Raw genomic sequence first — 26700 nt, forward strand, 5'->3', positions numbered from 1 at the left:
CTGCTTCCATAATATCCTTGCCAGGAAATTCACTTGCCAAAGGTATCCATAGAGAGGGAGTAGAAAATGAATGTGAATGCAACCACAGCAAATGCTGGTGAGTGAATAGTCAGGGGAGTAGGAGGTGCAATTCCAGTCTAATTACAGTCTAAACAATGTATGTCATCCATGAAACTAAAGGATTTAAAACAGAGGCCTTTTTATGTACATTATCCAACCACCCAAATATGAATTGGTTCTGATATCTCTTGGGGTTTTTTCCCCATATCTGAAGTCATGCAAGACAAACAGAAGTTTATAGTTTCAGGTTCTTGTCCTTCCCATTAGAACAAGAAATTTTAAAAAGCAGTAGGATTGAATCAGTTGTACACACACATATTGACAGATATGACCATCGTCCTTCCATGCTGCCTGGTTTTGTCATGTAATTTAAGGAATGTAATCCACAGCACTGACAATAACATTTATCATGTAACAGTTTGAAAGACAGTTTGTCATACAGAGGGGCTCAGACCTCATTAAAATCTCATTCCCAGCCAGCATCTGGTGATGGAGGACTTGATACAGGTAAGGAAAGTTCATTGTAGGGTCAGAGCTTGAGGATGGGGATGAAATTTCTTCTGACATCTGCCGGGGGATAGATCTTCTGTGTAGGGTGTTGTGACAAGACAAGGGCATGAGGTAGACCTTTTCTTCCGGACAGCAGAGGGTAGGATGTGCCCTGCAGGATCTGCTGCTTTCAGATTTCCAGCCAGTGGATTGGCAGTTCAGGCTACCATTTCCAACTGAGCGTGACAGTGACCTCCCTCACTCCCTTAAAGCAACTTCATTTAGAATACTTCTAAAATTACTCTGATTTCAAGAACTGCTCATGCGCATGTGGATTCAGTAAGCTTTAGTATAATTGATAAGTGTATTTAGCTATATGAGTAATTTAGTCTTCCTTTGGACTGTGTTCTCAGTTATCACCTGACAGTGAATTTTTGCTACAGAATGTCTGGTTATTTTGTGTATAGTGTGTGAAACATACATATTTGTATAACAACTGGAGATGTATTTGCAGGAGTGTGAAGTTTCACTTGCAGAGTTTGAAATTGTAATCAACAAACTGTTCTTTAATTTAGACAAAGCAAGCATATAAAGGACAAATATTAACCATTATATCTTTCAGTGAATACTTTAATGTAATAACAAAAGATTTGGAAGTAAATCACCAAAGCTATAAAATTCATATATGCATGTCCCATGCTGATCATAACACAAGTTGTTTACCAAGGAAGAGGGAAGTCTTGCTTACCTGGCAGAAAGCAGTGGAAAAACAGTTTGTCATTTACCATGTCTGTCTGTGTGGGCTTTACAAAAACAAACACATCAAGTATATCAAAATACCAGACTTGCTTTCCAGTCAGTGTTACCTGGTAGAGGTATGAGGGTGGATTTTGATTCATCATATAAAAAACTCCAGACATACCTTCTTCAGAGCAAAGCTTTGTGGCTTGGAACACTAAGAGGTGTCACTGGCAAAAAACACCTAAATACAGATGGATGTGAATCAGTGCAAGGACTTTACAACTCTGCAAGTACATGAAGGAGGAAAAGCCAGTGAGAATGCCAGTGGTTTGTTGCTAGGATTGGGAGGCAGTGGCCTGGGCCCTCAGTTCTGCTATTGATCTGCTGCACACAGACACATAATTTTTTATTTTGTAAATCAGCCAGAGCATCTCAGGGTCACAATGAGGCAGGAAGCTCAGTTGGTCCTGTGGGTGCCTTCTGAAATGGAAATTGAGGAAAGCAACCTTTGCTGCAATGTGGGATAGGTCAAAGTTAATCTGTGCTTTCACCCTCTGTTTTCTGCTTCTTCCTCCTGTGAAATACAACCCAAATTTTGAATAGGAGTAAAAAAGACCCTTGGACTCTTTCTGGCTGTTCTGGGTTTGTTAACAAAGTGGTTCTGAATAACAGTTTTCTCTTCCTGAGTCCTGAGGATAGGCAAGTTTTCTTTTTTTATTTTTCCCACAGCCTGTATTCCTGTTTCCTGACAGTGGTCACAGCTGGCTATGCATCATGGTAGAGTAACCAGATCTTTATTCCCAAGTCACTAAATTCTGTTTGGCTCAGGGGTGGTGCATGGGTGCTGCCAGCCTACTGCAAGCCTACCTCCCCATCTTGCTGCCCCGCTCATTCCATCTACATCTATTTAGACCACTCAGTGAGCCTGTGGGTTCAAAACAATCTATGTCATTTGTATTAAGAAAATAAACTTTTAAAGAGCTTTTTTTTTTTTTTTTTGGGCGGGGGGAGAGGAGGGGGGTGTGGAGGAGAGTTGGAGAGAGGACGTATATAAAGTTACCTGGGAAGATTAAGTTAAAACCTTAGTGGGATTTCATATGTACTGGGGAAGACTTGCCCTGGAAATAGCAGGGATTTAAGGAGCACAGTGTCTCTTGGATGTCCATCCCTTTAAGCATGGTTTTAACGGTTATTGGACACAAGTCAAGCAGTCTGTAGTCTTTTTTTGCTAATGGTTGGTGTTTCAGGGATTGTTAATCCTTCCTTGATTTTCATGCATAGAAGTTTGTGACAGAAGGGCACAGATCCCCCAAAATGCTGTCTTTTGGGATCTCAGTAGGTGTCATTGCACAGCAGCTCAAAGCTCTGTATAGGCTAATTTCTCCTGGGAGCATTACAGACTGAATTTGTTGGCCTGTGATGATTGTTTCTGAGCTGCTCCTTTTCTTATCACAGTACAAAGCTGACCCAGGAGTTCCTGGCATGATGACATGTACTAAACCTTCCAACAACATAATATGCTCAGCAACTCTAGAAAGTGGTTGCTCAGCAGCAGCAAATGAAACTGGTGAGCCACTGACTCAGCTCCACACACACAAATTGTCATTGCATTAATCGCCATTATCTCTGAAAACCTGTCAACTTTCCCAGAAAATGGCTCTTGCAGAGGGCTTGGAGGGCCATCAAATTCAGCCTGCTTCAGACAGCTTTTCTGACTCACCTCTCTTGGTTCAACAGCAGAAGGGCTTTCAGGGCATTTGCAAGCTATGAAAGGGCAAGGTTTATTATTCTGAGGCAGAAACAGGGTTATGAGTGACTCAGCCAACCAGTAGAGGAGGAGGAGGGAGACCACGTTTTCCATAGTGTGCACCACAAATACAGAAGCTATAAAGTGGTGAGAAATCAGTGTGAGACCTTTTGCCCCTTCACACCATACCCTGCTGTCTCAAGCTTCTTCCTTAGTAACAAAGTAGCTGGCCCATAGCTAAAGGTCAGCAGAGGTCGCCCCTCCAAACCACTCAGCCCTTTCACTCTTTGCCAGTCAGACTGGTACTTAGGTGAAGTTGAGTTTAGCCTGTGAAACATGCACAAATAACCTCAATTAGTGCATTAACCTGGCTGACCAGGTGGTAAAAGGCTCCGTGCAATGCTGAGTGCCCTCAGAAGAGACTGATTTGACTATGACTCATTAGCTGGGAAGAGAAATGACAAAACCCAGTAAGAGGAAGTCTTTCCCTATACCAGGTTTTAATTATGCTGCATGCATCTTGGTGCCTCAGGATGCTATGGAGTTGGCATTAGAGAAATTTGTGCTAATATCTGACCAGTAAACAGCACAGTCCCTGTGTAACCTCCTAATGAGAAGATTTTTTAACTCTACATGGCCATTATTAGGAGAAAAATCTCTTAAATACAGTAAGTAAGTCCCCACATCTACATTCCTAATCATCCATACTGGTTGTTGTCAGAGGTGGGATCCTGAGTGGAATGTTTGTTCTAAATCCATGTTTTTAAGCAGTTTTTGATCCATCTGTGAATTAAGACATGGGTTCTACGCCCCTGTGCTTTGCAGCTTAAGCCTTTCAGTACAGAACTCTCTAAGGGAGCTAACTTCTCAGCCAGTAGACTGGCTGTGGGCTGATTGGCGAGGGGTGAGTCAACTGATTTAAAGTAAATCACCCTAGAACTGTCTTCTCTGATCTCCAAAGTGCATAGCCTCTTGCCATTGTAGCAGCATCTTCATGTGAAAATGAAAACACAGAATTTCATCTGAAGCTCTAGTTCTCCCAGAGTACTTTAAAGCAGACACAATTTTATATTCACAACACAAAAACCTGATCCATTCTGTATTTCGCTTGAGCATGTCATTTATTTTCAATCTCCCTCTGAGTAGAGAAAGGTACTATGATAATAAATGAAAACATAAATTCCCTTGAATTGCTGTTCTTTTGCTTTTTTTATTGCTGCTGAGATTTTTGCTAGCCTTGGTTTCTCTTCCTGACTGCCTTTGAGTCTATTAAGTGACATTTCTTAATGGTTCCAGTTGATGTTTAGAGGAGGAGAAAATCCTCTCTCAAATCCAATGGATTGATGAGACTCTGAATCAGAATTTTTTCAAAACCAGGTTTACTTCAGATCCAATATGATATATCTGGCCAGAGCCAGTAAAAGAAGAGAGGCTTCTCTGCACAGCTAGTTAGTTGGCATTCTTGCCCACAGCTGCCAGACATAAAGATCTGCTTACCATAATTTGGAACAGGGACTTGAATTTTTTTTAAACTTTATTGCAATCTGTCTTGCTGGGTTTCTTCTTCATGGACACAATGGCTACTTAGACACTGATGGGGACAAAGTGACTGATTCAATAGTTTGTGGATATTTGGTAGGACTGCTTTCAGCTGCATTTGTAGTGCTGTGTGTTTTTCTTCTTTGCCTTTTGTATCTCAGGAAGTTGCTTTGGCTATTCTGGAAAAACATATTTAGCTTGCATGTTGCTTCAGAATTTTTCTGTGAAAGTTCTTCATATCCTCTTGTTTGTGCAACAGAACCAAATGTCAGAGCCTGAGTGTTTGTGATGAAATACAGTTTTTGTTTTCCAGACAGACCTGCCTGTGACATATAAATGCTGGCAGCATGAAGCAACTCCTGTGACACAGTTTGTCAGGAAAGTAAATCTGGGCCCTGGGCTTTCACCACTTTGGGCTCCTGGTGACAGGTGTCCAAGTGGCTGCTGCCTCACTGGTCTGCTTGTATCCATAAAACCTCACACCACTAACTCACAGCAAAGAGGCTTGACACCCTGTGAATACTGTAACAAGACTATCACAGAGCAAAGGCTTCTCAGACATGATCAGATGCTGTTAATTCCCTTTTCGTGTTTCCCTGCTGTTCCAGTGAGCAGGGCTTTGTTCTGGACAATGCAAATGGTGTGTTGCTGTCACAGCTTCTAGGGCTACTATGAGCAGCAAGAGCCAGCCTTATATTCAGTTCTTTCAGTGGGCAGTGTGCAGTTGACAATTTCCTTTTAAATGTCCTTTAATGCAGTAACACAGCCCTGTTTACTTGTAGGTACTGAATAGTGTATCTGTAGCTTGACTACTGACAGAGAAGTGCCTCTAACACCTGCCAGCAGTTCTGTGTTGCTGCAATCCACAGTATGGCAAGCACATGAGGTAAACAGGCTTGTGCTCACGAGACAAGAGGGAAATAATGATTTTAGCAAGTGGGTGTTTGAGTTGTTTTTTTGTTTGGTTGGTGGTTTTTTGTTTTTATTTTGGAAGCTGTGTTAAGTAATCAAGTAGTCAAGTGATTTTTGAGATAAATGACTGTCCTCTTGCTGTTTGAGCTGCACAGAGTGAATCAAATGGCCATGTGACATCCTTACCCTGCAAAGCTGAGCCAATGACGTTGAGTGAGAGGAGTGTGAGTTCTTTCCAAGTCATAGGAGATCTGTCAGAAGTCTTTAGACCAAAAGGTCATATTCTGAATTAAAGGATGGGTCTGCATGCTCTTCATTTCTTAGCTGAAATTTCTGAAATATTTCTACTGGTGAATGATACTTTCCATACAAGTGGGTAGCCCCCTGGGGGACAGCTCACAGTTGTAAATTCTGCTTATAAATTTTAATTAATCTTTATTTCAATAGATACTGATTTCTACTAGGTCAACATATACTTAGTGAACAGTGAGAGGCCTCTATACAGAGCTTTATGCAGAACTTTTGATTAAGCATGTAATTTCAATTACTGTCGATCTGGCTTTATCAAAAAGCTCTTTTAAGTGTTTATCTTTTTTTCAGCTTAAAGATGCCACCAAAAGTAACATTGGCATTTTCATACCTCATTATTAGCTACAGAAATGCACAACTATTTAAAAAAACAGGAAAAAAGCATTACGTACACCAAGGGCCAGATTTAAGACAGGAAAGTATCTACATGTCCTATAGCCATGTAAATCCTTCTCTGAGTGTCTGAGCCAAAGTCTCAAGTCTTTTAAAAAGCCCTTGGCTCCTTAAGGCCAGATTTTCAGCAGTATTTGTAAGGGAGTGTTGAGGCACTGTTAACTTTGGTCATTTCAGTATTAGAAGCTTCAAGATAAAGATATCTAGCTAGTGTGATTTTCAGAGGATTTTCATAATATGCGGTACTTAGGCATTTTTCAAAATTCTGCTGCTGTCTGTATCTGCATCTTTAAGCCCTTAAATACTTCCATAAATCCGGACCTAACATCTTTGGGCTGCATCTGAATGTTAGACTTCAACATTAAAATTTTCCTGGTGACACTAAATAAATGTCCTACTTCTCAGAAGTCAGCAGGAGTGAGTCAGAACTTCTGAAGGTCGGACTGACTATGATTACAACTGTGCTTAACTCCCTGAGGTTTGTTACTTGAGGTTTGTTACAGAGTTTTACTGCAATTAAACTTGCTTGCTTTGAGGTGCTGCTGTTTACTGCATTTCACTGCAGCTGAGCAAGTTAAGCAATGACTGCTACAACCCTGCTGCAGAAAAAAATGGCTTCTGGGTCTTTTTTTCCCCCCCTTTTTGTCTTTTCTCATCTTTGGTGTTCTGAAACAGTTCTGTCAGCACAAAGAAGTGTGCAAGAGCATGCTGCTATGGGGAGAGAGGACAAAGATGTGGAGGGGATTTTGGTTGTCAGTAATTAGGACAGTTGGTGTTGCCTGGTTTCACACTTGGCTTTAGTTTGCATAGTTACAGTGTGAGATTTAGCCCTGCACTGGAACACCAGGTGGCTGAGGGCAAGGAGGTGCAACAGGGCCTGAATCCCACATTCATTGGGGAGAGGTAGAGGAGTGTGCCCCTGTGTTCAGGACTCTTTAGTCCCTGCCACTTCCCACTTTGAAAGCATCAGCTAGGCTGACTACAGGATGTGTTTATGTATTATGGTGATAAAGGGTCATGAAATTTTGGGGTGTGTTAAACTTCTGGTGAAAAAATATGTGGCTTCCCTTCTTCCTGACAATGAAAGTGGTGATAAGCCCTAGGGGATCATACTGTCCTCTGATAGCAGCATTCAAGCTCCTTCCTCTGCTCTGAGGACATTTCATTTCAGGGATGTAAGGATAGTAATAAAAGCTTTCTCCACACCTTCTTCCCAGAGCAATTCCCCGGTTCATAGCTGCCTGTCCAAAGCTACGTCAGTAATATTCCAGTATTCAGCCCAATAAAAATTTTGTCAAGAAAGCGTAAAGTTTCTGTCAGATCTTTTCCATTAAAAATCACTTTTATAGCAGCAGGCTGTAACAAGCACACAGCTATGGAGTGAAAGTGTGAAATGATGAGAAATTTGGACAGTGTTATCATCCAATGGGGACTCAGTGGCAGGCCACTTAGAATGCCTTCAGTGTATGGAGCGTGACAACCAGAATATTTTTCACAACAGATTATAATGTAAGAAATTTATTACAGATCTCAGAGGGGAATAACCCACACCACTGATTCTAGTTCTTCCCCCCAGATATATTACTCAGATAATATAAAGTCATAACTCCTTGTAAATTATTTATGATCCTGTCCCACCTTAGATTAAAAATATTTCTGCTGGATACTTGCAGGGTTAATATCTGTGGCCCTGTGTTTGATTTGCTGAAAGGCACAGTTATTTCTGTAGGTAGTTGGAGGTGTATAGCATTTGCTTTGTCTGGTAACTACACAGCTGGTTGTGATATGATCAGAAACAGGACATGCAACCATGACCAGAACAAGAAGATCCAAACACAGAAAGCCACTGTAGCCCAGGTCAAGGAAAGCTATTCAGTGAAAGAATTTGCATCATGATCACTGACTGAAATGAATCTGATTCATAGGATACCTCTGTTTAATCTTTCATGATGGATCATAACACCAAGAGCATTGTGACATGAACCACTCTTGGCATTCATCAGATTAATTCCTCATTTTTTATCAAGAAGTCAGGAATGTTGATAATTCGCAGCATATTTGTAGCAGACAGCAATATCTGCATGACAGACAATATAAGTCAACTACTAGTTCTATGTGTGCTAATGCATTCAGGAAACAGCACACTGTTCAAAAAGTGACTTAAGAATATAAGTAGTCTGAGATAGTGGCTTCCACTGTAAATGAGGAGGCTTACCACAAATAATGGTTGAGTTAGTTTAAGAATAAGGAGTACATTCTGATCTGCACCAGACTTTAAGCTGTCGTAGACAAAAAAAAATTTCTGGAAAAGGAGAAGGTTTTAGAGTCCTAAAAATGAAAAGTTTATGAGCAGTGCAGAATTCATCATGGAAGACTTACTTGACCTTGCACCTCAAGGTTGAACAAATAACTTGGGATAAAAAGGAGGGTTTTTACAGAATATAAATTTAGTCAAACTTGTCTACAACAGTATTTCTTCATTTTCCTCTGAGTATCTTGTGAGTAGTCATTATCAGACACAAGATGATGGACTTGAGGGCACACTGGTCTTACCCAATCTGTTGTTTCTTCTGTAAACTGCTTTCAAACAGCCTTGTACCTCATTTATTAATCATGTGTTATAAGAAGGGAACCAGAATGACAGGGCAAGATGAACACCCCTTTCATTAACATGGTCTTCTATGGTCTCTCTTTCATCCTTATCACAAGAAAATAGCTGCAAAAGTTCATTTTCAGAGAGGTGTCTTGGGTGTCCTGACCTGGCAGCTCGAGTTGGTGCAAGGCAATGAATACCTATCCCAACAGTGGTGCAGGGTATCAGTGCTGTGGGGCTGGGTTGGTGGATGCAAGGCTTCGTTACCTCTTCTGTGAAAGGAAGCAATGCCCTGAAAATCAGGTCAGTGATGTACAGGTAAGTGAGGAGTGAAATTAATAAATCAAAGCTTTCATTGCTATCAAGGTTTTACTTTTACTTCTGTGGTAACTCATAAACTATGATACCTTTTTCTTGGAAAAGTGAGAGAAAATGGTATAGCCAAGATCTGTCCCAGGGTAAAAGTTCACAGTGGGGAATGTCCCTACAGTTCAAGCTATCACTGCATATGCCTTCTAGGTGGTTCAATAGCTGGCTGCTGGCTGGACTCCTTTCACATCCTGTGGGCTTCTTTTTGTGAGTCTTTTGAAGCTACCCCTTTCTGTGTGTAACAGTCTGTTGTTGTCACATTCCTGGTTACATTCCTAACAGTCCCACTTCTACCGAGGCGCTGATAGTACAAAGCAGAGCCTGAGTGAGGTGTGTGTTTCTGGGACTGGCACTTGCTCTCAGCTCACTGGCTCAAGTGGTGTCCTGTGATCTAATTAGTGGTAGATTTCACTGTGTTAAAAAGCAGTGCTACCCAAAACTCTTTCTGTGAACGATTTAAAAGCCTTTGTTGTGGTACCAAAGAAGAAAATAATTATCCTTCACTTTTATTATAAAGAATGGACAGTCTATCCCATGCATCAGAAAAAGATAAAATTAATGTTGTCTATATCCCTAAAGGTGTCTATATCCCTTAGGGAAGAAGAGAGGTGAGATTGGGTAGAGGGTTACAGAACTCCCAACATAGAGGGGTGTATTTAAGAGAGCTCCTCCTAGATATTATCCAAAGCATAATTTAGTCATGGACATATGTCTGGCAGGCCAGGTGTAAGGGCCCAAAAAGAAATCAGTTGTTAAGGGAGAGGGAAATTGTTTTGAGATAAACATAGTAGAAGTTAGAGTATGGCCATTCTTTTATCACAAGTGTTCTTTGCAACTGTCTAGATGAGTTTAGTGGAGCAAGTTATTTCTCTTGGCTTGGCTAGAATCATAAAAGGGTCCATCCAAAAGGATACAGCACTCCAGCACACTTCCTGGAATAAGAGGAGGCAGGAAAGTGTCTAAAACATGGTGCTTGCTTAAAGCTGCTTGCAAGAACATTAGACCAGAACTAACATTGAAGTCATGCTGTAGGACATAAGCATCCATCCATCTGTGCTTTTCCTCAGTCAGGTCAGTGCACTTCATGCTGAAAGTGGGGTTGAGGCTTCAAACTAGGAAGAAATTTGTTTTATGCCCTCTTCTAAAGGAAGATTTGAACAAAAAAGTTTACGTTTACTGCAATGTGTTGTTAGATTTTACATCCTGATCTGTTGATTATTTCATCACTTGAACTTCTTGATGTATCGATTTGATTTTACTCATGACCTTAATGTGACCATCAGATTGTTCTATCTTTAATTACCTCAGTAAAATTGTAGTATATTAGCTCAATGAAGTGCTAATTTAAGTGCCTCTTTGCTTGCTCAACCTCTTCTAGAAAACTAATTTTAAAAAGTCAACATAACAGGTTTCATCTGTCAAATTTTGTAGCATGGACATTGCATTCAGTGGGTAAAAATAACCTTCATCAAAGAAGATTGCAAGTCAGTAGTTTCTGACAAACTTACTATCCAACCCTTTTGGCCTGACCTACTAAGAGAAAAAGCATATGTGTACCAGAAACTGTGTGGTGGGACAAGGGAAATAAGCCATCCTTTAGAGAGATTTAGCAAACAGAACATTTTCAGAACTGCATGTGTGGGCTAACTTGTATGGATTTAGGGTTTCATCCTACAGCCAGTGAAGGCAGGGAATAGGAATGTTTCAGTGAATAATTGACAAGGTTTCATAAACCAAAGCCTAATTCATTGTGCTCCTACAAGCCACTTTGTGGGGGTGTCTCTTCTATATGTTGCTTCCATTATGGGCAGAGTGACAGGGGAGAATATGGGAGACATTTTCTGGAGTCCTGGTTAAATTTTTCGTATCTCACCCCATAATATTTACATTTTCTTGCTGATTCTCCTCCCACTGGTGCGTGTGAGGGGAGAGTGAGAAGCAGCTGTGTGGTACTTTGTTGCCAGCTGGTGTTAAAGCACTAGAAGCCCCAGATTCCTTCTGCTGAAGCTGCTTGGCTAAAGCTGCACTGCTGCTGCCTCAGCAGGGTGGATGGGCCAGCTGTGCCTGGCAGAACAGTCCCTCTCAGCTTGGTGCTGCTTGGAAAATGGAGGGAAGGTGGTGAAAGATGATGCTGTTTGGTAGGGGAAGGCCAAAGATGATGCTACTGAGAAGATAAAGGTACCTTTATCCCAATTATACCTTAGGGGTGGCTAAGCACTTCCCAAAACTTGGATGCAGTCAGCTTCACCACCAAGGTCCATTTTCTCAGCAGCAGCAGCAGCTGTCTGCTGCACCCAGGCACTGTTAATCACTCTGGCACTGCCCAGAGGTGTATACAAATTACTCTGGTGTGTCTTTACAGCCAAAGAGTCCCAAAGAATTTTTGAGAGGGGCATTATGAAGCCATGAAAAGCCACTTGGTCGAATGCACAAATCCACAAATAAAAGCGCACACCCATGTATCTGCTTTACAGTTGTATAAAGCCTGCTGATATCAGCCATTTCAAATGGGTGTGGGATGAGAGGCATCATTGCTCTTTCACAAATGGACACTAAGGTCACTCAAAATCAATAGCAAGTAAGAGGTGAAAAGCAACTCTTATAGAAAATAAGGCTGAAATTGCTTCAGAATTTGAGCTTCGACCAACCACTTCTGTGCAGCTTGCACAGCTGCAGAAGCAGTAAAAACACCTGGGGTTTGTGGCCTCTTGTTTACAAAGCCCCTGCCCTATCACGTACCTCAAAGACAAAGCCACACAGTGACACAGGAGAAAGTAGTAACTTATCCAGAAGTGGGAACTGGAATCCAAAGTTTTTATTTGGACACCAGAAGGAGTCCTCTTTGTATTTGCCAGCTCTTCATGTTTTTAACAGCAGCATGGTCCACTGCAATGTTTCATACTGATGTTCCATTAATATTTGTCTTTTTCTGTATGGTCAAGCACTTGTGAGCTTATGGCCAGCTGCAGAGGTATTAAATATATATATATTTTTTTTTTAAATGAGCTTACATTTGTGTATAAAAATATTGTCTGAATTTTTGGCTTATCACTTTTTATGCTTGTGCTTATGGAAAAATGCATAATTAAAAATAGCTTTTTACTAAAATACCTGTGGAGATTATATTCCTGACAGTTGTGGGATATTGTCTATATTTCTATGCAAGTTTTCAAACTCTTGATTTTAATAACTTATTTTGGATTGCTTGATATTGGTGACAAGCTTTCTTGCATTATGGCTCCTAAAAGTAGACACACTGCTAAAACTGGTGTAGAGCAGGGAAGAAGGATAAGGTTTTGCACAATAGAGACTTGCCTCCTTTTTCTGTCTTAGTCATTTGCCTTTTCACAACAATTTTGCTGTTGACATACTCAGCTTGTGATCTAATCTGTGCTCATTAGAGGGCATTTTACACATGCACAGAAGGCAGACTGAGGGAGGGGGAGAGCCTTTGCCAGTACTTAGAATTTGAAGTTACTTCCCCAAAGTGAAATTCATGTACAGCAGTCACTCTCCAGGCCAGATTTTGAATCTGTCACTCCAACCATAAATCATATATTCACAGGAGTGGAAAATTCGAATAGGCACCTGCTGTGTAATGGAAAAAGTTTTTCATTCCTGCTCTGAACAACATTGTTTGTAGCTTTCCACTGACTTGGATTGAATAAATTCAAGCTCTATTAGAGCTTTAGCAAAATTTCAGTTACTCCAAGTGGGTTAGATTTTTGTTAAACTTCATTTGAATGCTTATGCATTTTTTATGCTATATTAAGTGTACCATTTAATGGATTTTGATTGGGTATGCAGCCTGAAGCCTCATTACTTGAAAGCTTTATAGCTACCAGAAGTAAGTGTTTTCAGTCTCTGATGGAGAAAAATCAGCTTTCTGGTTGGAGGCTGGCTTTTTCCAAACTGAGAAATCAATAAACTGTCTCATCCTTTTATGACAGACCTGGAATTTCAGCTCTGTGTGCCCTGAGTTGTGTTCTGTGAATAATATTCCTCAAAGGAGAATTTAGCTGTCATAATTGATGGGATGCAGCTTGCAGTCTGTTATTGGCCACCTCAGTTTGGGCAGGACATCAAAGTAATGCTATTTATTGGGATAACCAAAAAAAGCATGAGCATGTGGAAACTGTCACCCCCTCTTGCCTCTGGGTGTCTAGTTTATATTCATTCTAGTGGAGGCACTCCACACTATTTTCCAAGAGCCTTCTTTCATTCTTCTTTTTTATTTTTTTTTTCTCCTGTCCTACATACTTAACACAAAAGTCATTTAAAGCATGATACTATAGCAAAATGGGATCAAGGTGAAGGAGTATTCTTTGCTACTTTCTAATCCAAAGGAGAAAGGTTTTGTAAGCAAACAAGTGAGATATCTGCTATTCTGTGACACAGGAATGCAGCTTTCACAGGAAATGCCTTCTGTTTGAAGACATCCAGTGGTGCCCACAGTCAAGGCTGCCTCTTAGGAGGCAAGAAGTGGTCTTAATTAGGATGATGTCTGCAAGAATATAGTCATGTTGCAGGTACAATGTCTCTGTGAATTAAAATTGCTGTGAAGTTGCCCTTCAACTGTGTGCTGGGTGTCTGAGAAAAGCCTTAGTAGAACTGACAATTTTATTGAAGAGAATGTCTGTTGTAAAGCTATTTTTTTTTTTTTTTTTAAGTGAAGAACTCTGGCTTTGTGTCATGTTTTCAAAAGGATTGGCTGTTTTGTTCTGAATCGGTGTGACAGAAATGAAATCCTATTGTAGATCATGCTTGGTCCAGTACGGAAGTGCCTTGCCAAGATGCTGCATTGCTGGTGTGTGGGGCCTGAGTTCCTGCAAAAGAGAGATGGAGGTTTCAGGGTGTGCTGGTGTTGAGTGGTGGCCATGTGTAACTCAAAACTTACAGCACCTTGCTTTGCTCTTAGAAGCAAGATTTTCTTCAGATGAGTTTTTTGTCTAGGAGAGAGATATTCTACAAGTTGCCACCTTCTCCTTTGAACAGTAATTGTCCAACTTCTTCCTCAAGTCCAACCTGCCCACCCTTCTGTTTGTCTCCAAGGCAGAATGGTCCTGCAACAGTTGTGTGCTGCAGATGAATATGTGAGGAGGGGAATGGCTGGTAAGCAGGGAGTTATCCTCCTGTCTGTGCCTAGGAGTGGCTGCAGATGGGCAGGATGAGCATCAACCAGCACAGGTTAGGTCAGTACAGAGAGGAGCTGAACTTCCCTCATGTGTGAAGCAAAGGTTCTAGGGATGGGGCTGGGTGTCTTCTGTCAACAAAATGCTGCCTCTTCCATAGAGCAGACAGAAAGTGGTGCAGGCCCTGTATTTACTGTGGAAATTGTGCAGAATACTGCAGAATTGGCTCATAAGTGTGTGTAGGTCATTAACCGAGTGCCATCTGCTGGCACAAGGGGACTTTATTGTCTGCTTCTTTAACACGAGAAATGAGTGCTACAGCTCACGCTGAATGGCTTCCAGGTGGGCCCTGAATGCAAGGCACCAGCCTAGTTTTAACTCTGGCCACAGCTTTTATTCCTTTTCCAGCTATTGCAAAGTCTGTGGAAATCCCCATATGGCTCTCTTTGGCAGAACTCATAGACTAGAACCACCTCTTGCTACCTGACTGGGCTGCATGGACAGAAGAGGTCAAATTTTTGCATATTGTTGAGAGACCCTGTTTAAGTGGCATGGTATCTTACAGAAGGGTGTACACATTCAGCTAGCTTCTGACAGAAGCACTGCATGTCCTGCCACTCTTCCACGTGTCCTCAGATGTCAGCAGGCTCCCTTGGGTCTTTATAAACTCAGGTGGAGAAGCTGGAAAATCATTTGCAGCTCTAAAGGAATGCACAGAGGGGCAGGGGCCTATTATTGTAATTTAATTAATTTAATAAGTATATTTAATGGAATAGGAGCCATATCAGTGTAATCATCACCAGGAGGCCTCTCATTCATCTATTTTTCATGCAGAGCAGATTTTTGTACAGCACAGGTGCAGTTTCAAAAGATGCCAGGAGCAAAGCCTAAGTTGGAGGCAAGCAGATCTTCTAGCACTTGGGAAAAACCAGGCATGATTGGGCAATTTGTCACCCAGCATTACAGTACAAAGATACTGTATCTATTTTGTTCACAAGAGAAAAGGAGGAAACTTGCATATTTTTGTGGAGGATGGAACTGTGACCTTTTTAGCTGCTTGGATCAACAGATGAAAACTGAAGTCCTCTGACAGAGCTCTCTAAGGAAAATTTGTCCTGCTGCTTCCCTTGATTAGGAGAAAGTGGTTTTTCTGCCTTGCAAAAATGCTTGACATATGCAAAAAAATACATTCTTCAGTAAAATAAAAGGACAGCTTTGCAAAATTCTTCACCGAGACTGAGGCACTAGGATAGACTGGGGTGCACAATTCCCGTGATGGAAGCCTCAGGCTCAAGCCATTGTTAGAACAAGGAACTCTAACTCAAGCTAGGAAACATGTTCACATCACACAATTATTCTCCAGTGGAGCCTTCCTCCCTCATGATTTTAGTGTCCATCTTCTCCACAGGAAGCCCTTGAGAACTATATTGACAGCAGCTCTCTTCACAGAAAAAATTGTCATCTTTGTGTGGGGGAAATATATTTCCTAGAAGATTTCCACCTGTCTTGAGCACACACTTTATTTAACATCCAAAATATTGAAATAAGAAGCTGTTCTCAAAACAATCCCCTTATCATAAAACACACCCTGCTAAGAACATGATTTCTGTTTCCATTTAATGGGAGGCAGTGTTCCTCATTATTCTCTGCACACTGAGCTTCATCTAAATCAAATTGAACTGAAAAGGACAATAGTGCTATTGATTTCTAGTACCAAAAATAATGCATAATAACCACACTGTACTGTCAAATCTGTTCAGTGAATGAAATTGCTATCACAGAAGATGTATCATTATTCATCAATTTTATTATCCTTGCCAAGCAGGCTGGCATCTTCATTCAAGTCATTTCTATGGAACTTGACTTGAGCAAGAAGTGACACCACGATCTGCACTTCTTGGTCAACCATGCATGCCCAGGAGCTGTTCAAACCTCTTAATTCCTGCGAGGAGAGCATGGAGGTGCCTTCCTGCTGATTGTGTTTCTGAAGCTGCTGGGAATGGGAAAGCTGCAGTTTAGCTGAAAACAAGATGAGGAGAGATGACACGTGCATGTGTTTGAACGTTTTAAATCTGTGTGCAACAGTGCCAGGAGCAAAGGTTCCTGAATTAGAAAAGATGTAACAAGAAGATTAAAAGCACAACTAATTTGTTATATGCTATCAACTAGGCTATAAGATTTTCTCTTCTGTTTTTGAATACTGTTTATAATGAGTGCTGCAAAGGAAACCCTGCAGTACAGGGTGCCAAGAGTCATGTTTTGGGACAGGGAGTTGTAGTTGTATTGGAGGTTCAGCTGGCATAAACTGGCTTGGGTTCACAGATGGCATCTCCCTTCTCTGCAGTGTGCTGTAGCTCGATGCATGGGTGCATGCTGGGGATGATTATTTTTAGATAATAACTGCCTAGTTCTGGAGGGGCCTTTAGCAGTCTTGGAGCCAATAAGGGAACTATGGCATCAGCAATGTGAAAATTGTGGCAGCGTGACATCCAGGGGAAACACTGGTAGGCTTAGGTCAGATTCTGGTCAGAGAGAACCACCAGCAAGTACTGACACCAATAGCAGGGGTTTTGGGACTTGTGGCTTTCTGTTGATTAAAAAACCCAGAGAAACAGACCACCAAAACCAACCACCCCTCTTGCAAGTATTCTTCTCTTCTCACATGCACTTTTCTGAGCTGCTGAGCAGTTTGGGTAGGGATACACTTCCTCTCTTTGTTTTTGTGACATGTCAAGCATTCATTATGAGGAGATCTTGATCTTACATGCCTCTGTAGCCTGTGCTTTGTAACTGTTCCACCACTTGTTGCTGAAGTCCAAAACTGCTCTCCCCTTTCTGGTTTTGATTTGTTGGTGTTTGTATCTGCCCTTCCAGGGCCTGGCTGGAACCTACTACAGAAGGGCAAAAGTGATGAGTGGAGCATATTTCACTGGTTTTCCAGTCTGACTGCTAGTGGGAAATACTGACACTCTCTCAAGAAAGCTCACTCACGTGGCCATCTCAGTTTACCTTGAAAGTTCAGGCTGGCTGCAAGGTTCAGGGAAAGGGGGTTTAACTGACTCCAGCCTTCAAATTTATTTTAGGCAGACTGGTGAGGAAGTTTACACAAGGTTGAAGGTCAAATACTTTGTGTGTAGATGTCAGAAAATTCAGGAAAAAGACATAGTTCCTTTTGTGTGAGGTGCCCAATGACTTTCCTGTACACCTCATATTTCTGCTCTCCACCTCTTAGATCATGCAGAGGATTATTGGAACACAGCTTACCTTTCTGACATAAACCCTGCTCATTTTTGTTCCATCCTTCTTCCCAGGCCCTCCTTTTTCAGCCTACTCAGGGAGAAGAAGCATGTGAGAGAGGAAGAGTGGTGGGAACTGGCAAAACCCCCAAATTTGCATATGGTGCAGCTTAGCTGGTAATGATGATGGACCAAATGCTTCTGCCATTAGCAAGGCCTTTTGAAGAAGGGAATCTCCACAGGAAAAGGATAGGAGCTCTTGGGCAGGTTGCACAGCCTGAGCTCAGTGGATGGTTTAAGCAGTGCACAGCCCATTTAGAGGGCTGCTCTCAAGCAAGAAATTTCCTCAGCTGACCCTGTGGCATGGGCTAACTCAGCACTGAGTTGACAGTGTGCTTTCCAGGACCTACATGACACCTGAGGTGGAAACGTGCTTCCCACAGCAAGACTATTAATATATCTGCTTTTGTGAGCTCTTGGCCACAGTCTGAGGCCATATTCTTCTAATAACCCTGAAACAGGTTTTGTTTTCATGTACTTGTGGATATTAGGTTGAACCTTTCCTACTGTCAGGGATTTCTGAAACCTTAATTGCTTTTCGAGCTTAATTGCCCCTGGAATGAGCTCAGAAATTAGCTTTTTGCTAATGGGGAAATATTTGAGCTGTTAAGGCTCTAAACTATTATTTTTAGACCTAAATTAAGGTGGGGAAATGAGATGCAGATAACAATCAAGGTTTCAATGTTATTACACTCGAATGCACTAGGACATACAGGATTAAATACAGCCTAAAATGAGTCCAAGAACCTGTTCAAAATGAGTAGTCTTGAGATGAAACACCCAGACATTCTCCCAACTACATGCCATCTTGATCTTATTTACCCTTGTTTTAATGTAAAGGTTTTGTTGACAGGCGTCATTCCAATAATTTCACTGGGTTTATACACTAGAAGAGTTGGCTTTATTGGAATAAAAGGGTACACTTTTAGGGTTTATAATTTTTCTCTCATCTTAAAGAAAAAATTGGGAAATTGAGTAATGACCTAATTGGTTTTAGCAGATGCTCTGCCAGCATGTGGAGAATTCATGTGGTACTGTTTGTCACTGGGGGACCTTAACCATTTTTGAGCACTTGCAGCCCTCAGAAGCAGTACAGTAATACCTTGCAGTACTTCTGAGGCATATGCAAAATACAGGTTTCAGCAGATACAGCTTAAAGCACAGCAGTTGTGAGAGTGAAAACTCGAGTGTAGCAAATTAGCAGTTTTATTCTATACCCAAGTCATTTCTCAAAGATGGAAAAATTATGCTAAAAAACACAGCATGTGATAAAAAACTAATGTTATTTTTATTCCTAGGAAGGAACTTTCATAGAATAGTTATCAGTGTTGCAATTCTCGTCAATTACTGGTTTGTTTAATGGACTCTTCTCATATGTAATGGTCCCTGTGACAAGGCAAACCTCAAAAAAACTTAGATTCATCAGTCAAGAAGTCTTGCAGTTAGTCATTCTGCTTGTATAGGTCCCTCTATCATTTTCTACCAAGATTTTTTAACTTGTGGGGCCTATATAAGCTAATATTTGAGACCCTGTAGAAATGTAACATCTGGTTCTTTCATTAAAGGCTGTCAAAACATTTATGTGCAACAGGACCTAAGTAAGATCTCATTGGGGAAAAAAAGAATTTGAACCTGAATTGAAACATTTGTTGTATGTTTTGGTGAAACAAATGGAAAATTCTGCACAAATCTACTCTAGATCTTGTGTTGCTATTTTTCCCCTCTTGACTCCATCTTTATAACTTGAACAGGGCTGTTCCCTGCTGGAGACCACAGAAACCTCCCAAATTTTCTGTGAGAAGATATGTAAACATTTGGCTCAGAGGCAGGAGAGTTAACTGGACCGTCCTGGGCCAATTAGAATAATTTGGAACCCTGCTCTTTTTTTGTGAAGAGGATGGGGGAAGAACTGAAGGGCCAGGTAGAGTTGCTTCTGTATCCAAGAGCTGCCAATACAGGGCTGAACACAGTAAAAAGGGAGGAGGCACCTTCCTAGCGTGATGTATGTACATGCTCAAGCATGTCTTGACTTTACTTGGAAAGACAAATATTCCATCAATCTGATCCTGTTGTAGAGCAGAAAGGGTGCCAGCCAACATGTGGAAGTCTTCTCCAGGCCTGGCAGCTGGAAAGGCCATGGTTTGTGTCATGGTCACCACGGGAATGTGCTTTGGTCCAGCTGATCCCTCTCTAGGAATCTGCCTCATTTAAGCAGATGGAGCTGTTCTGGGTTTACAGTGACTGTTGTCTGGCTAAATTGGGCCTTTCAGCAATCTCCCCCTGCCTTCCATGGCTCCTGGCCACACACAGATCCCCTCCCCAGAGTGCTGGGTGGCTGCTGCTGCTGCTTCTTGTGCTGTTACTGTGTTTCCAAGTGAATGTCCTGTTGTGCAAAACTGGCACGAACTGCATCAGGCTCCATAATGAAATGCTGGTTGTACTGGCAGTGCACCACTTCCATCTCCAAAGGATAAGTAGCATCATTTATGGGAAGTCTTGAGAGCTAAAGCAGATCTGGCTCTGACAGGGGCAATCAGATTTATATAATTTTCTGACAGACAGTTAAGCTTAAAGCTGCACAAACCGGAAATATACTGTCAAGGAAAGTTAATGCTTTAGAAGCCCAAGGTCTTATGAGGCAAGGCACAGACCTTTCTTCATACAAAGGTGCTGCTGCTTTCTTCTGTCTTTTCAGAAGCCCCACACTGCCATGAGAAAAGACCCCACCCTTCCATGAATCTGATCCCTATTAAAGGTAATAGAAACAAGAGCATTTTAATGGGGGATGTGTTTGGACTAGACTCTACCACGACACAGACTTCAGTGTTTGCGTGACAAGAAGTAGCAGCAATTCTCCTTGGTTATAGCTGGAACAGTAAGTACATTTTAAACTCACTAATGCAGGGGAGATGGTATGAAATGAGCTAAAAGCTGAGACTGGGTCATGATTTTCCAGCCAGCACAATGCCCCAAAGGTGTCCTGAACCATTAAGTCTGTCTTATGTTATTTCAATAGAATAATATATCAGTTCCATAAGTTTTGGCACAATGTCTCAAACCTAACATTTAGCTAGGGCGTGCAGGTACAGACGGCAGGAAGGACGTGGAGGCTGTCAATCTATTACACACAATTCTTGCACCCCTGACTGTGTTTTGGTGGGAGGGTAGGTGGCTTTATGCTTGTTAGCTCTGTGTAGCAAGTCACAAAATGTGAGGGTGGAATACATGTGTCAAAGAGAAGGCTGCTGAAAGCGGCGGCAGCAGGTTTGTGCTGTGGAAACCTGTGCAAAGCTTGTTCTGCTTTCCATGTCACATAACCCTGCACTGTGTCTGCGGGATCTGGCTGCACCCTAAAGACACACACGTGGTACCCTTGGTGTGGACAGGGGACTGCAGAGCTTTGGGGGCCCAAACTGTAGTGTTTTAACAGTGCCTGACTTTAAGTAAGTGATGATTTGACACAGCCACCTTGCCCAAAGGATCTAGAGATACCAAACATCCTTAATGCACTTGATGGGCTGGCTGATTTTTTTTTTTTCCCCCTCCTGGGACTTTATAGCTGAAAGAGAGTTTCTGAGGGTGAAGCAAGTTTGTCATTCAAGTATTACTGCACGCTCAAACCCAGCAGGCTTTTGCAGGACATTCTGTGATCTTGATACCATATTGTCCTAAGCTCAAGAGGCATTTATACTTTTCCTCCTATCTGAGTGTGGGCTAGAGTGAGGACAAAAGAATGAAAAGTACCAACTCTGTCCAGGTGAAGAACACAAATGATTATGTTTTTATTTAAAAACTAAAAAAAGCAAATCTGTTCTTTTGAGTAGCACAGTTTGTGCTGCAACTGCTGTAATTCTACAGAAAATTGTGCTACTTTAGGATCTTTTTGCTGGAGGCAGGAGTTTAATTTAATATTCCCTCTTCTTATTGTTACAAAATAACTGTACCTGCTTATTGTACATTCAAACAACTCTTCAGTGTAAGGTTTTAACCAGAGATGACGATTGAGAACTCTTCTTTGGAGATGACAGATATTTTTCCCCCTGCAAACACAATCTACTGCCTTTCAAATGAGGTACTTTTGAAACTGAATGTATCCTTACTGCTTTAGCATCTCTTTCATTTACATACGGCACTGAAGAAAAAAGTAGGTAGAAAACCAGAAAAGGAGGTGGAAAAAGAAGACAGAACTAGATAAACAAAAACACTTAAAAAATTCTTTGTCTTCAGATATTCCACATGCTTCACCTCTATTTATCCATCCAAAAGGAACTGACAGGAACTTATCATTCTGGAGATTTTTCCATTTGAGTTAGATACCTTCATCCACTGTCAGCTGCCATTAGCACTTCATGCTGAGGAGGTTCCTGTGCTAAACAGGTTCCTATATCAAAAAAGTAGTTCCCAGAGTTGGAAGGCCCTTCCAGCAGATTGTTTAGGGGAAGCAGCCAAAAACACCAAATCCAAACCCCAAACAGATCACAGGAGGAAGATGAGCAAATGAATAAAAATCATAAGAGTTTTCAGGAATTTTACAGCATAATTATGTGTCTCATTAAAATGCTCTTCCTTTTATTATCTTTGCATTTAGTACAGTAGGGGTTTTGTTTGATATCGTGGTGATTTATGAGTACTTGTGAAATGACAGAGAAGGAAGAAATGTGATGAAAGGAGAGGTGAATGATTGCCCTTAAAAGACCACGGGATTCCTTGCAATAGCTTTGCTTGGCAATACTTTCCTAGTTTGTAGAGCACTAGTTGGTACAGGGTTTCAGGGGGATACAAATCTTTGATCATCTCTGTGCTAAATGAATATTAGCCTGGGTAAATGTTTTGCTTACATTTCAGGTTTTTTTCATATTTTTGGTTGGGTTGGGTTTTTAACTTCTTGGTGGTTTCATTCATCACAGACGTTAGTGGCTCCCAGGTGATTTCAGTAAGTACCAGGGTGAAGATGAGGTGACATTGAGTCTGTATGGAATCCACAGGACTTGATGACAGAAAGCTGTAGTATTAGTGAGGCTATATCAGCTTATAGCAGGGGAAAGTTACCTATTTGACCCAAGGGGAACACAAGGAATTTTTGGTCAGACCTTTTTATTTGTAAATTTTCTGTTTACTATTGATTTTGATATATATTGGTCTGTTTATAATATGCTTGCTTAGGTTTTTTATGGGTACTTTAGTAACTCCTTTTGAGTTTGGATTTTAAACTGCTTTACAAACATTTCATAGTATCCTTTCCATTTCACAGTTATTAGGCATTTTTACCTCTAATGTACATATAGTCTTGTTCCGGTTTGGCCAAATTTAGAAATATATCCTCTGAGAGAAGGCACAACCACCCCTCCCCCACCAGGTTCGGGAAAAAAAAATAAATTTTCCTCGAAGGAAAGTGAAGAAGATGAAACTATTTATTTAACAAACACACGGGAAAGGAAAATGAGGTTAAATGGTAAAATCTTTCGCTGTGGAGGAAAAACCTGGGAAAGCGTTAGTGTCCTCCCTTTGGTCTCCTCAGAGCTGGGGCTTGGGCCAGGGCCAGGCCCTCTGTGCCCGACGAAAAGTCCTCCCGATGTGCTCTGAGGTTGAAAAGCAGTCCAGTAGCAAAGGGAGAAAAATCCGGAATTCTAGAGAAGGAAAAAGCAAAGTCCAACTCTCAGTCTCTCTCCGGAGAACCAGAAACTGAAACAACTGGCCAAAAGCTGACTGGAACACAGCAAGCCGGGTGCTTCCTCGCTCCCCCGCCGCGGCTGGGAAGGGAAAAAAAACCCTCCTATCTTTATGTGACCTTGAACAAGCTGCAAACTGCTTTGAGAAAGTTTTGCTCAGTTTTTTCTTCTCCCTCTCAGGCTCAGTTTAGAGGCACAGAAATTAATTTCTGGGCATAGGCAGCGATATGGGATACATATCATAACGTCACCCCAAGACAAGTCTTCACTATAGGAAATCATCAAGTCGAAATATGGAACCTTCTTAGTTGTAAGAGATGGACCTGAGTGTTGGGAAGCTAGTGGATTCTCTGTTTGGATCTCTTTTGTTTATAATAATGGCAAGCTTGCTCTGTTGTTCTTACTATCCAGAAATTCCAGGCTCCCAGTCTGAATCCAGATGCTAATGATGTAGGCTGGTGTTTTCCTAAAACTCAGCATGCACCACCCTGTAGTAGCAGAAGCTGTTCAATTATTATTTGATGAGATTCCCCATGTGAACCTGTCATGAGTATATTTAACACTTCCTATTTGTAATTACCAATGTTCTGCAACATGTTAAAAGCAGTCCAGAGGCTTTGGCCTTGTGTGCCCTACAGTATGTTAAACCTTGTTTGGGCTTACTGCAATGCTGTAATCACAGATCTTGTTGCCTAAGGGAATTTTCTCACGTTTCTTAATTTAATTAAACATTTCCCATTAAGTTTAATTAAATGTTAAGACGGAGAATTCCTCCTTAACCCTACAATAATAAGGCTTTACAAACCAAAGTACAGTTTTCACAGATTTTATTCTAGGACTTCATCTCGTTTGATACAGTGAATAATTTAACAGTGATTTTAACATTCTGGGGCTTTGTGAAGTCTGTTTCTATTTATCTCCCTCCAGCTCACTGGAAGCAAATGAGACAGGTCACCACAATTCCCTAATAATTAGAAATGAGGTGCACTCATTATTAGAAATGAGGACCACGTCTACACCATCTCTGCTTGTCTGGTAGTTGTAAACTCCCATCAGTGCAGTGCCTGCCTAAAAAGCCTGACAAGTGATCCCTTTTCTGGAATTTTCCAAATTTTCCAGTTTTGAGGCCACATTAATCAGAATGTAGTCAGTTCATGCCCCATATTTCTGTAGTGACAGCACTGGGCAATCAGACTGTCTTTTGGAAAGTTTAGGTACCATCTAATGTAAATAGTTGAGCAGGTTAGCTGTGCTTATCTTAATTAAAATGCTGAAGGGCCATGTGAAAAGTCTGGTGCTGCCTGGAGAGAGTACTGTTGCAATTATTTCACCAGTAAGAGAGACATTTCCCTATTTCTAGTTAGTGGGGTTACACTTTTTCCCATTTTTATGTGAGGGTGACTGAAATTGCTCACTGATCCTTTGGACAGAAATTATTTCATATTGCTCTTCAAAGCTTTGCATGTCTTGGGGCTTTTCTGTGTGTGTGTATTACAAACACTTGGCTATTTAAAGGGGAAAAAAAAGAGAGAAATGTGACACAAGAAGTGTACATCCCACGTGCCATACACCAGCATGCTGAAGGAATTTTGTCTTTAAGACTGTTTCTTTAGGCTCCCAGCTGACTTATGGTAGCACCACGTGGAATTGTAGAATGAGCAGAGTCCCATCAACACCACATCTGTTCAAATTTCTTGCTTTTTAGCTTCCACACTGACATTCACAAATATGAAAGGGAAGAAACTTACAGTTCTGTCTGATATGCAGAACGTTTTATGGTGTAAAAATTTACTGTAACTATTTTAGTCAAATACATTATTCTGTCATGACCTGGATATAAACATAGTAATTTTACCTTTTATATAAACAGTTTTCACATCAAAAAGGGTTTATTTTACAGTATTTACATGCACAGAAAAATCTGCTGTAGCAGGTAAATTCCTGGCTGTGTTTATTTCAGTAGAATTTACTACAAATTGCATTTATAGAGCAATGAGGCTTGGAGCCACCCCACCTTGCTTTCTCTCCAGGTCTGCTGTTCACAGCAGGAGGGAAAGTATTCAGATGCCACTTGAAAGCCAGTTGACCCTGTGGAGATGCTCTTTCTTCTCCATGGTCTGCTGGGTGTAAAATGCCTGAACTGCTATTTTAGGCACTATATTTCAGCGGAATGCTGAGCTCAGACCTGCTGGTCTCTGCAGCATCATTTAAGGGTGGAAATTTTGTAGGTGAGAAATACCAGACCAAGTCCTTTAACTCAAAAAGTTATTTTAGCTCATTGATTTTCATAGGCCACCTCACAGGAGCAGGTTTCCTTAACAAAAGGTGTCTGTGCTTTGAAAGCTACTTGTTCAGTGACACACTCACATATAGCTTCAGGATCAGCAGATCAGGCCTCTTTGGGGATCCACTGCTCAGAGCACGATGTTCCCATCTCTTATGGATTTAACATGGTTCTTTCACCGTGATCTTGTCTTTCTGAATCACATCAACAAAGTCTGTAGCCCCCAAATAGATGCTTGGATATCCCCTTATATTGAACACAAAGATTCAAAAAAAAAAAAAAAAAAGAGGTAAGAAACAAACAAACACTTCTTTGCTTCTTTTGTCAACTCCATTAAATTTTTTTGTTTTGTTCATGTTTTGTTGGATTTTGTTGTTGTTGTTGTTGTTTGTTGTGTGAGTTTTTTGTTCCATTGGGATTTTTTTGTTGGTTTTTTTTGTGAAGCCAGTTTCCTAATTTTACAGCCTAACTTCTAACTTTAGAATACTTATAGCTGGCAGCACAGGGATGGATAGAAAAATACAAAGGATTCATGTGATTCCAGGAAAGATTATGTAGTTCATTCCTGGGGAGCTATGCCAATAGTTGTCAGAGGATGCTGATAAAAAGTCAGTTTCTCATAAGAAAATGAGCAGGTGTGTCTGAATACATGAGGTGAGCTAGTCTGTTGAATAAGAAGATCCTGATTATATGTGACTATTTTTCAGGGCAAATCCTTATTTAAGGTTCTTTCATGGGTCACTCCTGCCTTAAGCTCCTATGCTTTGGAAGGATTAACACTGGGTCATGCCTGTTGGTGTTTGATTTTTTAGCTTAAGATCTGTTAATGAGAAATATAACTGCTCCATTGAGTTACCCATTTCTTTTGATTGGAAATTAAGAAGACAACTTTTTATAAGTTAAATAGTGTAAAGCTCCTGGTAAGTATTACTAGGTTTTGAGAAATAATACTATGCTGGTTTCATATATTGCTTTAAAAATGAGAAAATCATTACTCTTAGTTCTGTTTCCTTCCAAAGAACTCCAGACCATAAGCAGGGAGCTAGCAGGGGTTAAGAGGTTTGGCAGAGATGTGCAATGTGCTGACTGGAGCAGAAACATCTTTCACATGCTTGGTTCAGCAGCAAGGCTGAAAACTGAAAAGACATTTAGAGATTAAGTCTGCAA

General features: G+C 41.0%; 1 long non-coding RNA gene across 2 annotated transcripts in view; it reads left to right on the plus strand.

Moving 5' to 3' along the window:
* LOC138109496 (uncharacterized) overlaps window positions 1-26700 on the plus strand; it is a 299865-nt gene that overhangs the window by 190552 nt on the left and 82613 nt on the right. The window lies entirely within an intron of this gene.

Source organism: Aphelocoma coerulescens, chromosome 4 (assembly GCF_041296385.1).
Source record: "Aphelocoma coerulescens isolate FSJ_1873_10779 chromosome 4, UR_Acoe_1.0, whole genome shotgun sequence".
NCBI lineage: Eukaryota > Metazoa > Chordata > Aves > Passeriformes > Corvidae > Aphelocoma > Aphelocoma coerulescens.